Source organism: Podarcis bocagei (genome assembly GCF_964188305.1).
Source record: "Podarcis bocagei genome assembly, chromosome: 10".
Classification (NCBI taxonomy): Eukaryota; Metazoa; Chordata; class Lepidosauria; order Squamata; family Lacertidae; genus Podarcis; species Podarcis bocagei.
In genome coordinates this window covers 5406939-5424502 of record NC_138135.1, presented here as the reverse complement: position 1 = coordinate 5424502, position 17564 = coordinate 5406939, and the positions used below count along the sequence as shown (strand labels likewise).

At 47.5% G+C, this 17564-nt stretch overlaps 1 protein-coding gene across 2 annotated transcripts in view; it reads right to left on the bottom strand.

Annotated features, from left to right (window-relative positions):
• Positions 1-472: 472 nt before the first annotated feature.
• LOC308595631 (uncharacterized protein) overlaps positions 473-17564 on the bottom strand; it is a gene marked incomplete at its 5' end in the record, with an annotated part of 44625 nt that continues 27533 nt past the window's right edge. Inside the window, 2 exons of one of the 2 annotated variants that reach the window (XM_081210145.1) lie at positions 473-570; positions 614-1254. Of the gene's footprint in view, positions 1255-17564 lie in introns of both variants that reach the window. The other variant, XM_081210144.1, reaches the window with a different exon arrangement.

Here is a 17564-nt window from a genome sequence, read left to right as displayed (position 1 = left end):
TTCTGAAGGAAATCAGCCCTGAGTGCTCACTGGAAGGACAGCTGAGGCTCCAAGACTTTGGCCACCTCATGAGAAGAGAAGACTCCCTGGAAAAGACCCTGATGTTGGGAAAGATGGAGGGCACAAGGAGAAGGGGACGACAGAGGATGAGATGGTTGGACAGTGTTCTCAAAGCTACAAACATGAATCTGAGGAAACTGTGGGAGGCAGTGGAAGACAGGAGAGCCTGGTGTGCTCTGGTCCAGGGGGTCACGAAGAGTCGGACACGACTAAAGGACTAAACAACAACAACCAACCACATAGGGTCAGAGGCAATGACCTCAAGGTAACCCCGCTATACAAGGGCTCCCCTCGTCCTTTCACAACATTGCACTAAGCACCACACAAAACCCCAACACCCCAAGAATAAAGCACCATTTGTGACCGCGTATCCCCGGTGCTATATACAGGCAAGCAGTATGAACGATGGATGTATTTTATGAATGGACAATTTATTTGCATGAGGATGTGTCCTGACCAATCAAATCTAGCCCTTCAGCCAATCCCAGCAATGGTATGGCTCTGCAGGAGCTGCTCAGCGCAGCTATCTTCCACGATTCAGTGACAAGGTGACAAGGTGACAACAGCTCCTGCTGAGAGAACAATGGACTAAGTTCATCGAAACCTCATTACCTTGTAATCCACTCATAAAACTGGATCCAATGTATCGAGGCCAAGTCAAGTCATTTCCGAACCCACTGTCTGTATTGTGAATAGCCAAAAACGCTTAGAAATTCATAGAAAATCACTGGTATCAACAATTCTCTTCATTCCACCACCAATTTGCGTCATTGGCTAAGGGCTTGGAAACCACTCTGTCCCCGCCATAATCCCTCAAGCGGGAGGTCACGTACTCACAGGAAGGTACTCACAGGTGACAATCGCTGGGCAAAAGCTCTCCTCCGGACTTGCCCAGGTGCCAGACTATGCAAACCAAAGTTCTATTGTTCTTTTGCAGTAGGTGCTCAGAATGTACTTCCCAATACATATCCTGTATTTGCCTGTTCCCCTGACACATTCCTCCTATGTGAATCATGTATAACCCTCCCCTTGTCTGATGTAGTGATGATGCTCCACAAACTGCATGCTGGGATAAGATAGAAACTTTTAAAAGTCCTTGTCACCCCATCCTCAGGGTACAATTCCCCGTTGGACCTGTTGCGTAATAAACTTTGGTCTACAGCTATTTGCTCTGGTTGGTGGCTGGACTCCTTCCTTTATTCCGCAGGGACCCACGGGCTCTGCCCAACAAGCTGGGTGGCTCAGGAGCCTCACACCTGGGTCCCCCCTCCCCCGTAACACCAAATTAGCCCTTTATTGGCCAGACCTAGGAGTTTTCATAGCCTTTGGGGGCATACAAGATCAGGACTCTGAGCCTTCTTCCCTTGGGGGTTTCCCAGCTAGTGCCTCCCCCCCTTTCACCCAGCCAGCCCATGACAGCAACAGCAGCAACAACAGTAAATTCAGTACGATAATAATATTCACACTGGTCCTCTGGCAGGAAGAATAATAACTTCTGGGACTATGGAAAAGTACTATCTTCTCCAAACCCCAGAATAAGCAGGAGCTCTGGGGTTGCACCATGGGGTTCTTGAGTGAAGATGGGACCCATCAGGAGACTTCCCTGGTACCTGCAACCCATCCTTCCCCCTCTTGCAATAAGGCTTGGGGGAAATCTCCCATTAAATTACAGTATTTTAAGTTTTCTTCAGAACGCGTAGGAGGAAGGGAGAAGTTCTGGTGAAGAAGCACAGTTCGGAGATCACACGTGGTGGGGGTGAGAAAGTTTGGTGCAAAAACCAGTCACACACATATGCACCCATTTTGCATGCTTGAGTACAGCAACTCCAGGGCATGAGCTAATTATCAGCAGGGTAGGGGCCACATGTAGAGCAAGTCCCACACTGACGTCAAAAACGCACACAGAGGCAGCAGGAATTCTTCAGTAATAGTTTACTGAGCTTTCAAAGCATACAGTTCTCACTGGGTCCCCAGTGATGCACAAAACTTAGCTCCTGAGAGCAAACCCAGTTTCAGCAGTAAAAAAATACAGCACGCAGGATATCTAAGTCAGGCACACACACCGGCAGAAGGGAGCAAGGGAGGAAAGAGACTGGAAGGACACAGGGCAATGGAGGTGTGTCTTTCGCTTCCTGTCATCTGGGAGAGAAGTCAGCAACTTTGCATCTGCAGGGGCTTCACGAAGCAAAGCTTTCTGCCGGCAGCTTCCAGGCAAATGGGCATCCTGGAAACACACACTGTGATTCTTCGTATGTTGCCATATCAATTGTTTTTGAAAGGTTATCACGACGTGGTCTAGAAACCATGTGGACAATATATCGCCCAGCCCTAATCCCCACTCACCACCAAACAATCCAGATAAACCCAAACACCTTCTCTATCAAAAGGTACTTTACATCTTAGATCATAATCACATTGTTTGACATTGCCTTCAGTATTTCATTACGATAGAGTTTTACACATAAAAAACCAGAACTTAAAATACACAACATGTGTTAAAGACTGATTTCCTTATGAGTTCATTTCTATGAAGAAAATAGTGGACTCTGAGAGGAAGACCTCCAACACTCCATACATCTAAATGGGTTCTTACATCTGAGAGTCTCTGGATTTTCCTTAAACACTACATTGTAAACTTTTTGCAATCTTTCCATTTAAACTGCTTCTCCTCTTTGAGTCTGTTGATGGTTTCAACTCCAGGGTTTCAACTCCAAAGGTTCTTCCTGTCCGTGAATCTGTTGATTTAGAATTTTCACCAAGACTGAACCTCTATTGACTTTCCTGACATTTATAAGGTTTGTGTTTTGTGTGAGTTTCTTCACATAAATCAAGGGTTCCACTCTGACTGGAGCTCCTTCCACAGTCCATACATTTAAACCGTTTCTCCCCTGTGTGTCTGCTGATGTTTTCTAAGATTTCCATAATGACTGAAGCACTATCCGCACTCCATACATTTAAATGGTTTCTCCACTGTGTGAGTCCGTTGATGTTTTTTAAGGGTCCCATTATCACCAAAGCTCATTCCGCACTCCATACATTTAAATGGTTTATCTCCTGTGTGAGTCCGTTGATGTATATTGAGGTGCCCACTCTGACTGAAGCTCTTTCCGCACTCCATACATGTAAATGGTTTTTCCCCCGTGTGAGTCCGTTGATGTTTTCTAAGGTCTCCATTCTGACTGAAGCAATTTCCGCACTCCATGCATTTAAATGGTTTCTCCCCTGTGTGAGTCCGTTGATGTTTTTTAAGGGTTCCATTATCACTAAAGCTCTTTCCGCACTCCATACATTTAAATGGTTTTTCTCCTGTGTGAATCCGCTGGTGTAATTTAAGGACTCCATTCTGACTAAAGCACTTTCCACACTCCATGCATTTAAATGATCCCCCCCCACCCGTGTGAGTCCGTTGATGTTTTCTAAGGTCTCCATTCTGACTGAAGCAATTTCCGCACTCCAGGCATTTAAATGGTTTCTCCCCTGTGTGAGTCCGTTGATGTATATTGAGGTGTCCACTCTGACTGAAGCTCTTTCCGCACTCCATACATGTAAATGGTTTTTCCCCCGTGTGAGTCCGTTGATGTTTTCTAAGGTCTCCATTCTGACTGAAGCAATTTCCGCACTTCATGCATTTAAATGGTTTCTCCCCTGTGTGAGTCCGTTGATGTTTTTTAAGGGTTCCATTATCACTAAAGCTCTTTCCGCACTCCATACATTTAAATGGTTTTTCTCCTGTGTGAATCCGCTGGTGTAATTTAAGGACTCCATTCTGACTAAAGCACTTTCCGCACTCCATGCATTTAAATGGTTTCTCTCCTGTGTGAATTCGCTGGTGTAATTTAAGGTCTCCATTCTGACTGAAGCAATTTCTGCACTCCAGGCATTTAAATGGTTTCTCCCCTCTCTGAGTCCGTTGATGTTTTTTAAGGTTCCCATTATAACTAAAGCTCATTCCGCACTCCATGCATTTAAATGGTTTCTCTCCTGTGTGAATTCGCTGGTGTAATTTAAGGACTCCATTCTGACTGAAGCACTTTCCGCACTCCATACATTTAAATGGTTTCTCTCCTGTGTGAATTCGCTGGTGTAATTTAAGGACTCCATTCTGACTGAAGCACTTTCCGCACTCCATGCATTTATATGGTTTTTCCCCTGTGTGAGTCCGTTGATGTTTTCTAAGCTCTCCATTCTGTCTGAAGCACTTTCTGCACTCCATGCATTTAAATGGTTTCTCCCCTGTGTGAGTTCGTTGATGTGTTCTAAGGTCTGCATTGAAACTGAAGCTCTTTCCACACTCCATACATTTATATGGTTTCTCCCCTGTCTGAGTTCGTTGATGTGTTCTAAGGTTTCTACCGAAACTGAATATCTTTCCGCACTCCATACATTTAAATGGTTTCTCCCCTGTGTGAGTCCGTTGATGTTTTCTAAGGGATCCACTTTCACTAAAGCTCCTTCCGCACTCCAGGCATGTAAATAGTTTCTCCCCTGTGTGAGTCCGTTGATGTATATTGAGGTGTCCACTCCGACTGAAGCTCTTTCCACACTCCATACATTTATATGGTTTCTCCCCTGTGTGAGTCCGTTGATGTCTTCTAAGGTTTCCATTCTCACTAAAGCTCTTTCCGCACTCCAGGCATTTAAATGGTTTCTCCCCTGTGTGAGTACGTTGATGTAAACTTAAGTGTCCATTCTGACTGAAGCTCTTTCCACAATCCATGCATTTAAAAGGTTTCTCCCCTATGTGAGTCCTCTGATGTGTTCTATCACTCCGACTGAAGCTCTTTCCACAATCAAGACATTTAAAAGGTTTTTCCCCTGTGTGAAACTGTTGATGTAAACTTAAGTGTCCATGTTGACGGAAGTTCTTCCTGCGCTCCCTGCAGGTTTCAAGGAAGAGAAGAAAGGGGAAGAGAACACAGCAAGCGCCGTTAGCACCTTCTCTTATTTCAGCATCTCCTACATTCCCCTGCCTCCTACCCATGTTCCCAGTTTTTAGGAAATGAAGATGCAATGATGTCAAATGATAGTAATGCATCAGCAACCTTTCATAATCCTCAATCATCATTGATAAAGCAGCATGATCTTGGAAAACAGCCTTTTCAAATCAATTGTTTCCTCAAAGGAAAGGCAGCTACTCTCTCTCTCCATGAATAGGCCCTCTCTTTCTCTGGTTCATTGTTCCTCTGGACATTCCCCATTGTCTGCATCATAATCCTCCATCCACCTCTAGATCTTTATGAGTCACCTGCACAGTCCCATTGGCCTCAGGAGGTCCATATGAACCATTTTGTGAGACCCAGGTCTACATCTCTTCCAGGGACTGTGGTCTGGGTCAGTCAGAGAACTAGTGACAAGGCTTGGTGCTTGGCGTCAGCTGAATGGGTGCTCAGGGAAGCTCCTGTTCTTGGAGATGGACCTCTGTCTACATGCCTTGCATTGCATGGAGAGAGCAGGAGAAGCAGAAGCAAAGCAGCTGGCACATGGGAATCCCAGGCGGAAACACCGACCCAAATGTTTCTTTATAATGATGATGTGCTGCGTGATCCTGTGCTTGCCTTATGACAGAGGACTATCATAATCTGGCACTGAAAAGCAGGATATTCAAGGCGAGGAGATAACTGTACTTAGTGGAAACGTCAACCTTGAATATGTGGTGTTGATTCATTATCAACCTGAAGTTGTGTTATTTCTTGTGATATGAATTTATTCCTGATCTGTCTTAAGTATCATAATTATAGGGTGTCTTGGGGTGTTAGGGGAGCGGTAGTACCTTTGGTGGAGGCAATGTAGTCCACCTTCTGGAGTAATTATTCCACCATTGGTCCCCACCCTGCACTCAGCTCTCACCTGAGAGAAGCTGTCAGCATTCAAACGGGCCACAATCCCAGGAACGGCTTCAACCGGCCGACTAAACCAGGTGAGGATACCTGATGGGTCTCAAATCCTTGGTGGGCTGGGGAATTCTGGAAAACAGAAGCGCTAATAACATCATACATCACTGTAAAGGTATTCAGAATATTTGTCTTTTGAAGAAAAGACCACAAATCCAGTGGCCCCTTCAAAGCTAATGAACGTCTTGGGGCTGGAGCTTTTGTGGGCTGCAGGACCAGGAAAGCTTCTACCACCATTATCCTTCCAATTGGGATTCAGGTCTCATCATGGGACTGAAACTGCCCTGGTTGCGCTGCTTGATGATCTCCGATGGGCTAGAGACCAAGGGGAAAGCTCTTTCCTGGTTCTGCTGGATCTCTCAGCGGCTTTGGAGACCTTTGACCATGGTATCCTTCTAGACCCTCTAGGGGAGCTGGGGGGCCTGCTATGCAGTGGTTTCCCTCCTTCCTCCTGACCCATGTCCAGAAATTGGTGCTGGGGGATGAGTGTTCTGACCCCTGGGAGCTCACTTGTGGGGTGCCTCAGGGCTCCGTCCTCTCCCCATGCTTTTTAATATCTATATGAAGACGCTGGGAGAGATCATCAGGGGGTTTGGGCTGGTTGTTCCCCAGTATGTGGATGATGCCCAGCTCTTCCTCTCTTTTAAATTGGAACCAGTGAAGGTCCTGTGTAAGTGTCTGGAGGTACTTGGAGGATAGATGGCGGCTAACAGATTGAGGTATCTACAATACCATTGAATAAGCAGCTTCTGGAAAAATCTTCACACACATTTCTTCCTCTCAAATACAAATTGACATTTCTAATTAGGCAGATTTGAACAAACCATTTTCAGAACTGAAATACACGCTTTCCTTCAAATATCAGGTAAGGAAATAAATAAAGCGTTTTGTGCTATTACTCTCAGCACACTTCATGCTAGGTTTAAAAACTCCACCAGAGTTGCTCGTGACCGCAGTCTTTGCAAACTCTTCAGAAAACCTTTTCGGTGGTACACCCTTGGTTGTTCTCTCGGACCTGCGCAAAACTCTCTGATCCTCTTGTTCTGGTGCTTCCTCCTCTTTGGGAGAATGGGGAGCTAAAGTATATGAAGCTGCTAAGTCTGAGTCAGCGTCAGACTCACCTGAGGCTTTTGTGCTCTGATAATCTGTGCCATCATCTGGAATTACATTGGCATCAGGATTATCACCACCAACAACACTTGCCTCCCTCTTAACTTTCTTTGCCCCTTTTGCACCATCATCACAAATGGGATGGCACTGAAAAACACCAACTTTGTCCCATTGTGGATTGTCATCAATACTCCTGGTCAGCCTTATGGTTTTCGTGTCTGTGATCAGAACACGATAAGACCCTTTCTCATATCCTAGGAAAATACCATGTTCTCCACGCTTGCTCAGTTTGTCACCTTGCGAGGTGTGCACCCAAACCTTCGAACCAAAAATTTTAAAATGCTTTACACATGGCTTTCTTCCATGAAGCATCTCATATGGGGTGCAATTTACACTAGACTGGTACCTCCTGTTATACACATGACAGAAAAACGAAAGAGCTTCAGCCCAAAAGGGATTGGGCAGCCCCGAATCATGTAACAGCGTTCTGATTCCTTGCTGCAGGGTCTGGTTTATTCTCTCACATAAACCATTCTGCCAGGGTGATCTGGGCGTGGCCGTCCTATGCTCAATGCCCTGTTCAGAAAGAAAATTCTCAAACTCTTCTGAACAAAACTCTCCACCCTTGTCTGTGAAAAGAAAACGTACATTCTCATTATGTACATTTCTGAGCCATTTACAAAACTGGCGAAACTTGGTAAAGGCTTCAGACTTTTTCTGCAGCACATAGACCCAAACATATTTTGAATAGGAGTCTATCAGAACCATGAAAAACCTTGAATTGCCTCTAGAGAGCGATAGAGGCCCCACTAAGTCTGCATGAATGACTTCATATGGTTTCTTGGCCTCTCCCCCAGACTCTGTACCTTTGGGAGCTTGCCTTGCCTTACTCTCAGCACAAGAAACACATTTCATGTGGTAGGGACATTCTTTCAACCTCATACCCTGAACCATATCAGGCATTTTTGCCACAGCCTGGAAATTCAGATGAGCATAAATACGGTGATAATAATGAATACATTGGTCATGCAACTTCTCATTCTTATCTACAGACAAATTGCAACACTCTTTCTCAGTTGCTTCTGCAGTGCCTGTACCTGAAACAAAAGGCAATTGGTACAATCCATTTACACATTTTGCATACAAAATGAGCTTGCCATCTCTAAGAATTTCACAGCGAGATTTGGCAAACACCACCTTAAACCCTTGACGATCAAGCTGGGAAACACTCAACAAATTGTCCTGAATATCAGGTGCATACAGGACATTCTTAATAGTTGCATTCAGGCTCTTTAAGAACACAGTTCCCTGAGCCACACTTGTGAGAACTGTCCCATCTGCTTGATGAATTTCTTTCTCTTGCTTCTCAAGCTGAACAAAGAGATTCTTATCTTTGGCCACGTGGTTTGAACAGCCAGAGTCGACCACGAAGAAACTCCGCCCACGTTGACTGGAACAGCGAGAGATCAAGGCCTTTGAAGTAGCAGGTGCTTGGGGATTTCTTCCTCCTCCCCCTCTGCCTCTGAAGTTTCCCTTCTTCTTTGAAGACTTCTTGCACTGGAAACTCAAATGGCCTTGTGCTCCACACGAAAAGCACCACTTCAATTTCAAAGCTTTAACAGCAGCAGTTTCACTTTCACTTTCCCCTGCTGAAGACTCAGGCACATTTTCAAGCACATTTTTAACAGCACAGTTTTCCCGGCTTTCTCTAACAGCCTGTCTGCGATCCCACTCATTCAGAAGCACGCTAGACACATAATCTTCTGTTAGCCGGTCAGAAGGCATTGTAGAAATCTGGGCAGCCACTCCATCATAAGACTCATCTAGGCTATTGATCATCAGCATTGCAAATACAGCCTCTGAAATAGCCAGGTCTCGCTGAACAAGGTCCTGTCTGAGACGCTTTAATTGAGATAGATGGCTAGGCAAATCACCACCTTTCTCCAACTGCAGCCTGCACAGCTTCTTAAAGAAAATCACACTGGAACCAGCATTCTGTCTCAGATGCATATCTCTCAACTTATGCCAAACAGCTTGTGCAGTCTCTTGACCCTCTAAGTTCACCAGCAAGTGGTCTGAAACACTCAAAACAATTGTCCCTCGGGCTTTCATATCTGCAGCATGCCATTCAGCCCAATCATCATCATCCTTATCTGGAGGGTCATCTTCTATCGTGTGGAATAGCTTTTCCCTCTGTAAAAGCGCTTTCATCTTTACTTGCCAAACTCCATAGGTTTCAGGCGTAAGGAGGGGAAAGGGCAGAGCCATCTGGCCAGAATGTGCACAGGCCATGTCTGCTATTACTTAGAGCAAGACACTTCCCTCGTGCAACACAAATAAAGCCTTGACTCCTTCAGCCACTCTCTCTCCCACTCAGAGCGCAATTAACAGGCAAACAGGGATGCTATCTTCTTCCTTTGGCAGTCAGCAACATACCTCCATAAATCAAGCAGCAGCAACAGCAACAGCGGCAGCTTGAACACTCTGCTCCAAAACAGCTCTTCTTCTGGGCACCCCAAATCAGTCCAGCATGCAGCGTCCGTTCCACCGTCCGGCAATCAGCAACAGAAACCTCTGGCGACTGGGACGACTGGGACGCCTGGGATGACTGGAACAACGCCAGGTCAGACGACTGGAACAACGACTGGGCCCATAACCGATGTCAGCATCGCCCTAGAGCCAGTGCGCCAACTGGACTCTTGCACCTCAACCCCGACTGGGCTAGGCGAGCTGGGTAGCACCGCCAGAGACCTCCTTTCTCACAGGAACAGGTCACAGTGCTGTGGACTCACAGCTTAGAGCTGAGAGCACCGGATTCACTGTCTCAATACTACAGTCGTTGCGCAGCAGAGTTTTGCAGAGTCTTGCAGAGTATAAACCACTCGGAGAGCAGCTCTGTAGAATATCTTCCTTTTATTCTGTAACTACAACTATGATACAAAGCTATATACAGAGCTGAATATTCTGAGCATAAAGCAATGCTACACTGAGAGTCTGCAGCTGCTCTTAGCAGCAATCTTATCTCTAGGATCTCTAACACTCTCACTCTCTCCGATACACTGACTGACTGACTCTCTCTCACACACACAGATATGTTGCTGGGCAGAAGAAGTAAATAGGCAGGACACGCCTCCTCTTCTCTGTGGAGTCAGCAGAGATCATCAGGAGATGGTCAGGAGATTCTTGGGTATGGGAGGGGTGAAATCTCCTCAAGGTGCACATTGTCCTCATCCTGAATGAACCAGGCAGTGGAAAAGACAAAGATGGAAGCCTGAGAGAGAGGAAAAGGTTTCTGTCTGCTTCCTGGGTAGGATTGCGGAAACAGAGAATGCCTTCTGAAAAGGGCTCTCCCCTCCCCTCTTCCTCTCGGGATTTGAACCGCTGCGTCTGGACAGGGCAGGGGCTTATGGGGTGGGAAGAGGATGGAGCTTGCAGGAAGGGAGGGGTGGGGGGAGTCGACCCCCCACTTTCGACAGATCCCTCTCTGGTCGCCTTGAAGGGGTGTCAGCATCGCCCTAGAGCCAGTGCACCAACTGGACTCTTGCACCTCAACCCCGACTGGGCTAGGCGAGCTGGGTAGCACCGCCAGAGACCTCCTTTCTCACAGGAACAGGTCACAGTGCTGTGGACTCACAGCTTAGAGTTGAGAGCACCGGATTCACTGTCTCAATAATTCAGTCGTTGCACAGCAGAGTTTTGCAGAGTCTTGCAGAGTATAAACCACTCGGAGAGCAGCTCTGTAGAATATCTTCCTTTTATTCTGTAACTACAACTATGATACAAAGCTATATACAGAGCTGAATATTCTAAGCATAAATCAATGCTACACTGAGAGTCTGCAGCTGCTCTTAGCAGCAATCTTATCTCTAGGATCTCTAACACTCTCACTCTCTCCGATACACTGACTGACTGACTCTCTCTCACACACACAGATATGTTGCTGGGCAGAAGAAGTAAATAGGCAGGACACGCCTCCTCTTCTCTGTGGAGTCAGCAGAGATCATCAGGAGATGGTCAGGAGATTCTTGGGTATGGGAGGGGTGAAATCTCCTCATCCTCCCCCATTTCATCCGACCATTTCAAGAATCTTTAGCATAACTGCAATTTACATATACACTCCAAAAGTTGTTCTCTGCTTACAACCTTGGTTAACACATTTGCAGGTATCTCTCTTCCCAGCATATAACACACTTCTACAATACCATTGAATAAGCAGCTTCTGGAAAAATCTTCACACACATTTCTTCCTCTCAAATACAAATTGACATTTCTAATTAGGCAGATTTGAACAAACCATTTTCAGAACTGAAATACACGCTTTCCTTCAAATATCAGGTAAGGAAATAAATAAAGCGTTTTGTGCTATTACTCTCAGCACACTTCATGCTAGGTTTAAAAACTCCACCAGAGTTGCTCGTGACCGCAGTCTTTGCAAACTCTTCAGAAAACCTTTTCGGTGGTACACCCTTGGTTGTTCTCTCGGACCTGCGCAAAACTCTCTGATCCTCTTGTTCTGGTGCTTCCTCCTCTTTGGGAGAATGGGGAGCTAAAGTATATGAAGCTGCTAAGTCTGAGTCAGCGTCAGACTCACCTGAGGCTTTTGTGCTCTGATAATCTGTGCCATCATCTGGAATTACATTGGCATCAGGATTATCACCACCAACAACACTTGCCTCCCTCTTAACTTTCTTTGCCCCTTTTGCACCATCATCACAAATGGGATGGCACTGAAAAACACCAACTTTGTCCCATTGTGGATTGTCATCAATACTCCTGGTCAGCCTTATGGTTTTCGTGTCTGTGATCAGAACACGATAAGACCCTTTCTCATATCCTAGGAAAATACCATGTTCTCCACGCTTGCTCAGTTTGTCACCTTGCGAGGTGTGCACCCAAACCTTCGAACCAAAAATTTTAAAATGCTTTACACATGGCTTTCTTCCATGAAGCATCTCATATGGGGTGCAATTTACACTAGACTGGTACCTCCTGTTATACACATGACAGAAAAACGAAAGAGCTTCAGCCCAAAAGGGATTGGGCAGCCCCGAATCATGTAACAGCGTTCTGATTCCTTGCTGCAGGGTCTGGTTTATTCTCTCACATAAACCATTCTGCCAGGGTGATCTGGGCGTGGCCGTCCTATGCTCAATGCCCTGTTCAGAAAGAAAATTCTCAAACTCTTCTGAACAAAACTCTCCACCCTTGTCTGTGAAAAGAAAACGTACATTCTCATTATGTACATTTCTGAGCCATTTACAAAACTGGCGAAACTTGGTAAAGGCTTCAGACTTTTTCTGCAGCACATAGACCCAAACATATTTTGAATAGGAGTCTATCAGAACCATGAAAAACCTTGAATTGCCTCTAGAGAGCGATAGAGGCCCCACTAAGTCTGCATGAATGACTTCATATGGTTTCTTGGCCTCTCCCCCAGACTCTGTACCTTTGGGAGCTTGCCTTGCCTTACTCTCAGCACAAGAAACACATTTCATGTGGTAGGGACATTCTTTCAACCTCATACCCTGAACCATATCAGGCATTTTTGCCACAGCCTGGAAATTCAGATGAGCATAAATACGGTGATAATAATGAATACATTGGTCATGCAACTTCTCATTCTTATCTACAGACAAATTGCAACACTCTTTCTCAGTTGCTTCTGCAGTGCCTGTACCTGAAACAAAAGGCAATTGGTACAATCCATTTACACATTTTGCATACAAAATGAGCTTGCCATCTCTAAGAATTTCACAGCGAGATTTGGCAAACACCACCTTAAACCCTTGACGATCAAGCTGGGAAACACTCAACAAATTGTCCTGAATATCAGGTGCATACAGGACATTCTTAATAGTTGCATTCAGGCTCTTTAAGAACACAGTTCCCTGAGCCACACTTGTGAGAACTGTCCCATCTGCTTGATGAATTTCTTTCTCTTGCTTCTCAAGCTGAACAAAGAGATTCTTATCTTTGGCCACGTGGTTTGAACAGCCAGAGTCGACCACGAAGAAACTCCGCCCACGTTGACTGGAACAGCGAGAGATCAAGGCCTTTGAAGTAGCAGGTGCTTGGGGATTTCTTCCTCCTCCCCCTCTGCCTCTGAAGTTTCCCTTCTTCTTTGAAGACTTCTTGCACTGGAAACTCAAATGGCCTTGTGCTCCACACGAAAAGCACCGCTTCAATTTCAAAGCTTTAACAGCAGCAGTTTCACTTTCACTTTCCCCTGCTGAAGACTCAGGCACATTTTCAAGCACATTTTTAACAGCACAGTTTTCCCGGCTTTCTCTAACAGCCTGTCTGCGATCCCACTCATTCAGAAGCACGCTAGACACATAATCTTCTGTTAGCCGGTCAGAAGGCATTGTAGAAATCTGGGCAGCCACTCCATCATAAGACTCATCTAGGCTATTGATCATCAGCATTGCAAATACAGCCTCTGAAATAGCCAGGTCTCGCTGAACAAGGTCCTGTCTGAGACGCTTTAATTGAGATAGATGGCTAGGCAAATCACCACCTTTCTCCAACTGCAGCCTGCACAGCTTCTTAAAGAAAATCACACTGGAACCAGCATTCTGTCTCAGATGCATATCTCTCAACTTATGCCAAACAGCTTGTGCAGTCTCTTGACCCTCTAAGTTCACCAGCAAGTGGTCTGAAACACTCAAAACAATTGTCCCTCGGGCTTTCATATCTGCAGCATGCCATTCAGCCCAATCATCATCATCCTTATCTGGAGGGTCATCTTCTATCGTGTGAAATAGCTTTTCCCTCTGTAAAAGCGCTTTCATCTTTACTTGCCAAACTCCATAGGTTTCAGGCGTAAGGAGGGGAAAGGGCAGAGCCATCTGGCCAGAATGTGCACAGGCCATGTCTGCTATTACTTAGAGCAAGACACTTCCCTCGTGCAACACAAATAAAGCCTTGACTCCTTCAGCCACTCTCTCTCCCACTCAGAGCGCAATTAACAGGCAAACAGGGATGCTATCTTCTTCCTTTGGCAGTCAGCAACATACCTCCATAAATCAAGCAGCAGCAACAGCAACAGCGGCAGCTTGAACACTCTGCTCCAAAACAGCTCTGCTTCTGGGCACCGCAAATCAGTCCAGCATGCAGCGTCCGTTCCACCGTCCGGCAATCAGCAACAGAAACCTCTGGCGACTGGGACGACTGGGACGCCTGGGATGACTGGAACAACGCCAGGTCAGACGACTGGAACAACGACTGGGCCCATAACCGATGTCAGCATCGCCCTAGAGCCAGTGCACCAACTGGACTCTTGCACCTCAACCCCGACTGGGCTAGGCGAGCTGGGTAGCACCGCCAGAGACCTCCTTTCTCACAGGAACAGGTCACAGTGCTGTGGACTCACAGCTTAGAGCTGAGAGCACCGGATTCACTGTCTCAATACTACAGTCGTTGCGCAGCAGAGTTTTGCAGAGTCTTGCAGAGTATAAACCACTCGGAGAGCAGCTCTGTAGAATATCTTTATCTTCCTTTTATTCTGTAACTACAACTATGATACAAAGCTATATACAGAGCTGAATATTCTAAGCATAAATCAATGCTACACTGAGAGTCTGCAGCTGCTCTTAGCAGCAATCTTATCTCTAGGATCTCTAACACTCTCACTCTCTCCGATACACTGACTGACTGACTCTCTCTCACACACACAGATATGTTGCTGGGCAGAAGAAGTAAATAGGCAGGACACGCCTCCTCTTCTCTGTGGAGTCAGCAGAGATCATCAGGAGATGGTCAGGAGATTCTTGGGTATGGGAGGGGTGAAATCTCCTCAAGGTGCACATTGTCCTCATCCTGAATGAACCAGGCAGTGGAAAAGACAAAGATGGAAGCCTGAGAGAGAGGAAAAGGTTTCTGTCTGCTTCCTGGGTAGGATTGCGGAAACAGAGAATGCCTTCTGAAAAGGGCTCTCCCCTCCCCTCTTCCTCTCGGGATTTGAACCGCTGCGTCTGGACAGGGCAGGGGCTTATGGGGTTGGAAGAGGATGGAGCTTGCAGGAAGGGAGGGGTGGGGGGAGTCGACCCCCCACTTTCGACAGATCCCTCTCTGGTCGCCTTGAAGGGGTGGCCTATTCCTAGGTGGAAGGGAGAAGCCAAGGCGGCCCCTCCGGAGAATCCCCGCGTCCGCCACGATGAAGACCTCTCCCTACAGACTGGTCTTCCTTTCTCTCTCCCCCCCCCACGCCAATGCTGCCCTTCCCCGCCCCAGGGATGCTCCCCCTGACTTCCTCGACCCCCTCCTTCTTTCCCTGAGTCTCCCCTGCACCCAGAGGCCGCCTTGGCGGGGCTCACCCCTCGCCCTGCGCCTCCCGTCTCTCCATCCAGAGGACACCCCCCCGCCCAACACCAGCCACACGGGGGTCTCTATCCAGGCGTCCCTCGCCGCCGTTAACCCTTTCATGGCCTGCCTTTTCCATACGGAGCCCACAGGGCCCCAGGGATGCCTGTGCGGGGGAAACGGGGCAAGGGGGTCCTCGTGGGGAATCCCTGGGTGGGCGCCCCATGACCGCCCCCGCCAGGGCGCCTAAGGGGCCAGGGAAAGCCCCCTTCGCAGGAGGAGTGCAGGGATCCAGGCCCTGCCCGTGGGGCCCACGAAAGGTGCTTTGGGGAGCTGGCGGGGGTCTCTGGATCCTTCTCGCCCCTTCTCCCGCGAACCCTTTACCTCTTTGTCCAGGCTCGCGAGTCTCCTTTCCTTTTCTGGATTATCCGGGGGGGGGATTTCCCTGCCGCCCCTCCTCCCCTTTCCGAAAGCGCGCGCCCCTAGAGCTATGGGGCAGAGCAGCAATCCGGCGCAGAAGCTCCACTTCCGGGAGAAGCTGGCAGTTTGGGAGGGGGGCTCATCCCTCCCTTCTTGCCGGAACAAAAGGCGGGTGGCGAGGAGAAGGAGCAACATATTGGGGAGGGGATTTCGGATTTTGGGGGTGGGGTGAGGGAAGGATGTCCCGGGAGGGGAGGGAAAGAATTGAGCGGGGGCGGGGAGGAAGGTTTTCCCTCTCCCCTCTTCCTCCTGTAGATCAGGAGAGCGGGGGAGGGGCTGATCCTGGCAATCCAATTACTAAGTGGGGTTCACCCCCCCAATGTTTACATTGCTAAATCCCTCCCTCGCCCACCCCACGCCACTAGCCCTGCGTCCGTGCTTTAGGTATTGGTGCTCTTCAAACCAGGAAGGGGGACAGTTATACGACTCCCCCCAAACCCCAAGACCCCACCACAGGCTCTGACTAAGGCCAGGACAATGACCGTGGACACAGGCACCTTCCATGCACAACAGCCAAGAGGCTCAGAAAAGCAGCCTATACAATTGTAGCAAGAAGCGGATACCATGAATCGGACTGTTTCCTCCGATTATCCAATACTGTATAGAAAACTGTAGAAACGTCAAATAATCGCCAAGTCAACGGTTTGACGGATTTCCTGGGTTCCAACGCCTAATGACTCCTCTGGAATTGGGGGATCCAATTCATAATCCATGATCCCTTAGGAGGCAGGAGGCGATCAAGGGCAGCACATGCCCCAGGCAGAAATCCATCGGGATGGTGGATTGAATCCTAATGCGTTTAAAGCGTTTAAAACAAAACAACTAGTAAGCCTGATCTTTATTGATCTGTTGCAACAGGGTCCTCACTCACCACACGCAGGAGGGAGGAGGAACCCAGAACAATGGCACACAAGGCCTCATATAGAGATTTTAAATTCCCTGCCCTGGAGCTCAAGACTAACCCCAGACCACCCCCCCCCCATACATCATACCTACATTACAGAAAGGGCAGATTACAGCAGAAATCTGAGTGGTTTGTTTACCTCCTGTCTGCCAGGTTACCTGTTTAATGGTCACTTGATTGGATTGCCTGGGGAGCCTGGCCAGTATTTTGTGATGATAAATACTTAGTATCTGTGCCAGGTCACAGCCTCACACCCGATTCATATCTTAAATGTGCCCTTAAGACAGGATTTGTGAAGGAAAAGACAATGGGGAGGCTCCTCCCATCTCTTCCTCTCTTTTAAATTGGAACCAGTGAAGGCAGTGAATTCCCTGTGTCTTTCTGGAGGTGGTTGGAGGATGGATGGCAGCTAAGAGATTGAGGTTGAATCCAGACGAGGGAGGCAGGTGTGGGGGACTCCCGGTTCCTGATGGCGTAACAGTGCCCCTAAAGGACCAGGTCATCACCTTTCAGTATAGGGGTCAGTGCCCCTATTCCTCCAGCAGCAGCGATTGTGGGGCTTCCTTGCCCACTTCCATTCAGCTCTCTGCCATTCCCAAAGGGCAATTCTTCTTTAGCCATTGTGGGAGCAGACGGGCTGGAAGCTGGAGCGGCTTCCCTTGGAGTAGGCTTTGCTTCCCTTTATGCTGACCTCAGCCTCTTGGATTGTGGCCAGCTTTCCTCTTCCATTTCCCTGAATGCTGAGCAGTGTTGGATGTGTGGGGAAGTGAAATTCACTCCATAATTTTTCCGCAGGGTTCCCTCCGCAGCACAGGATG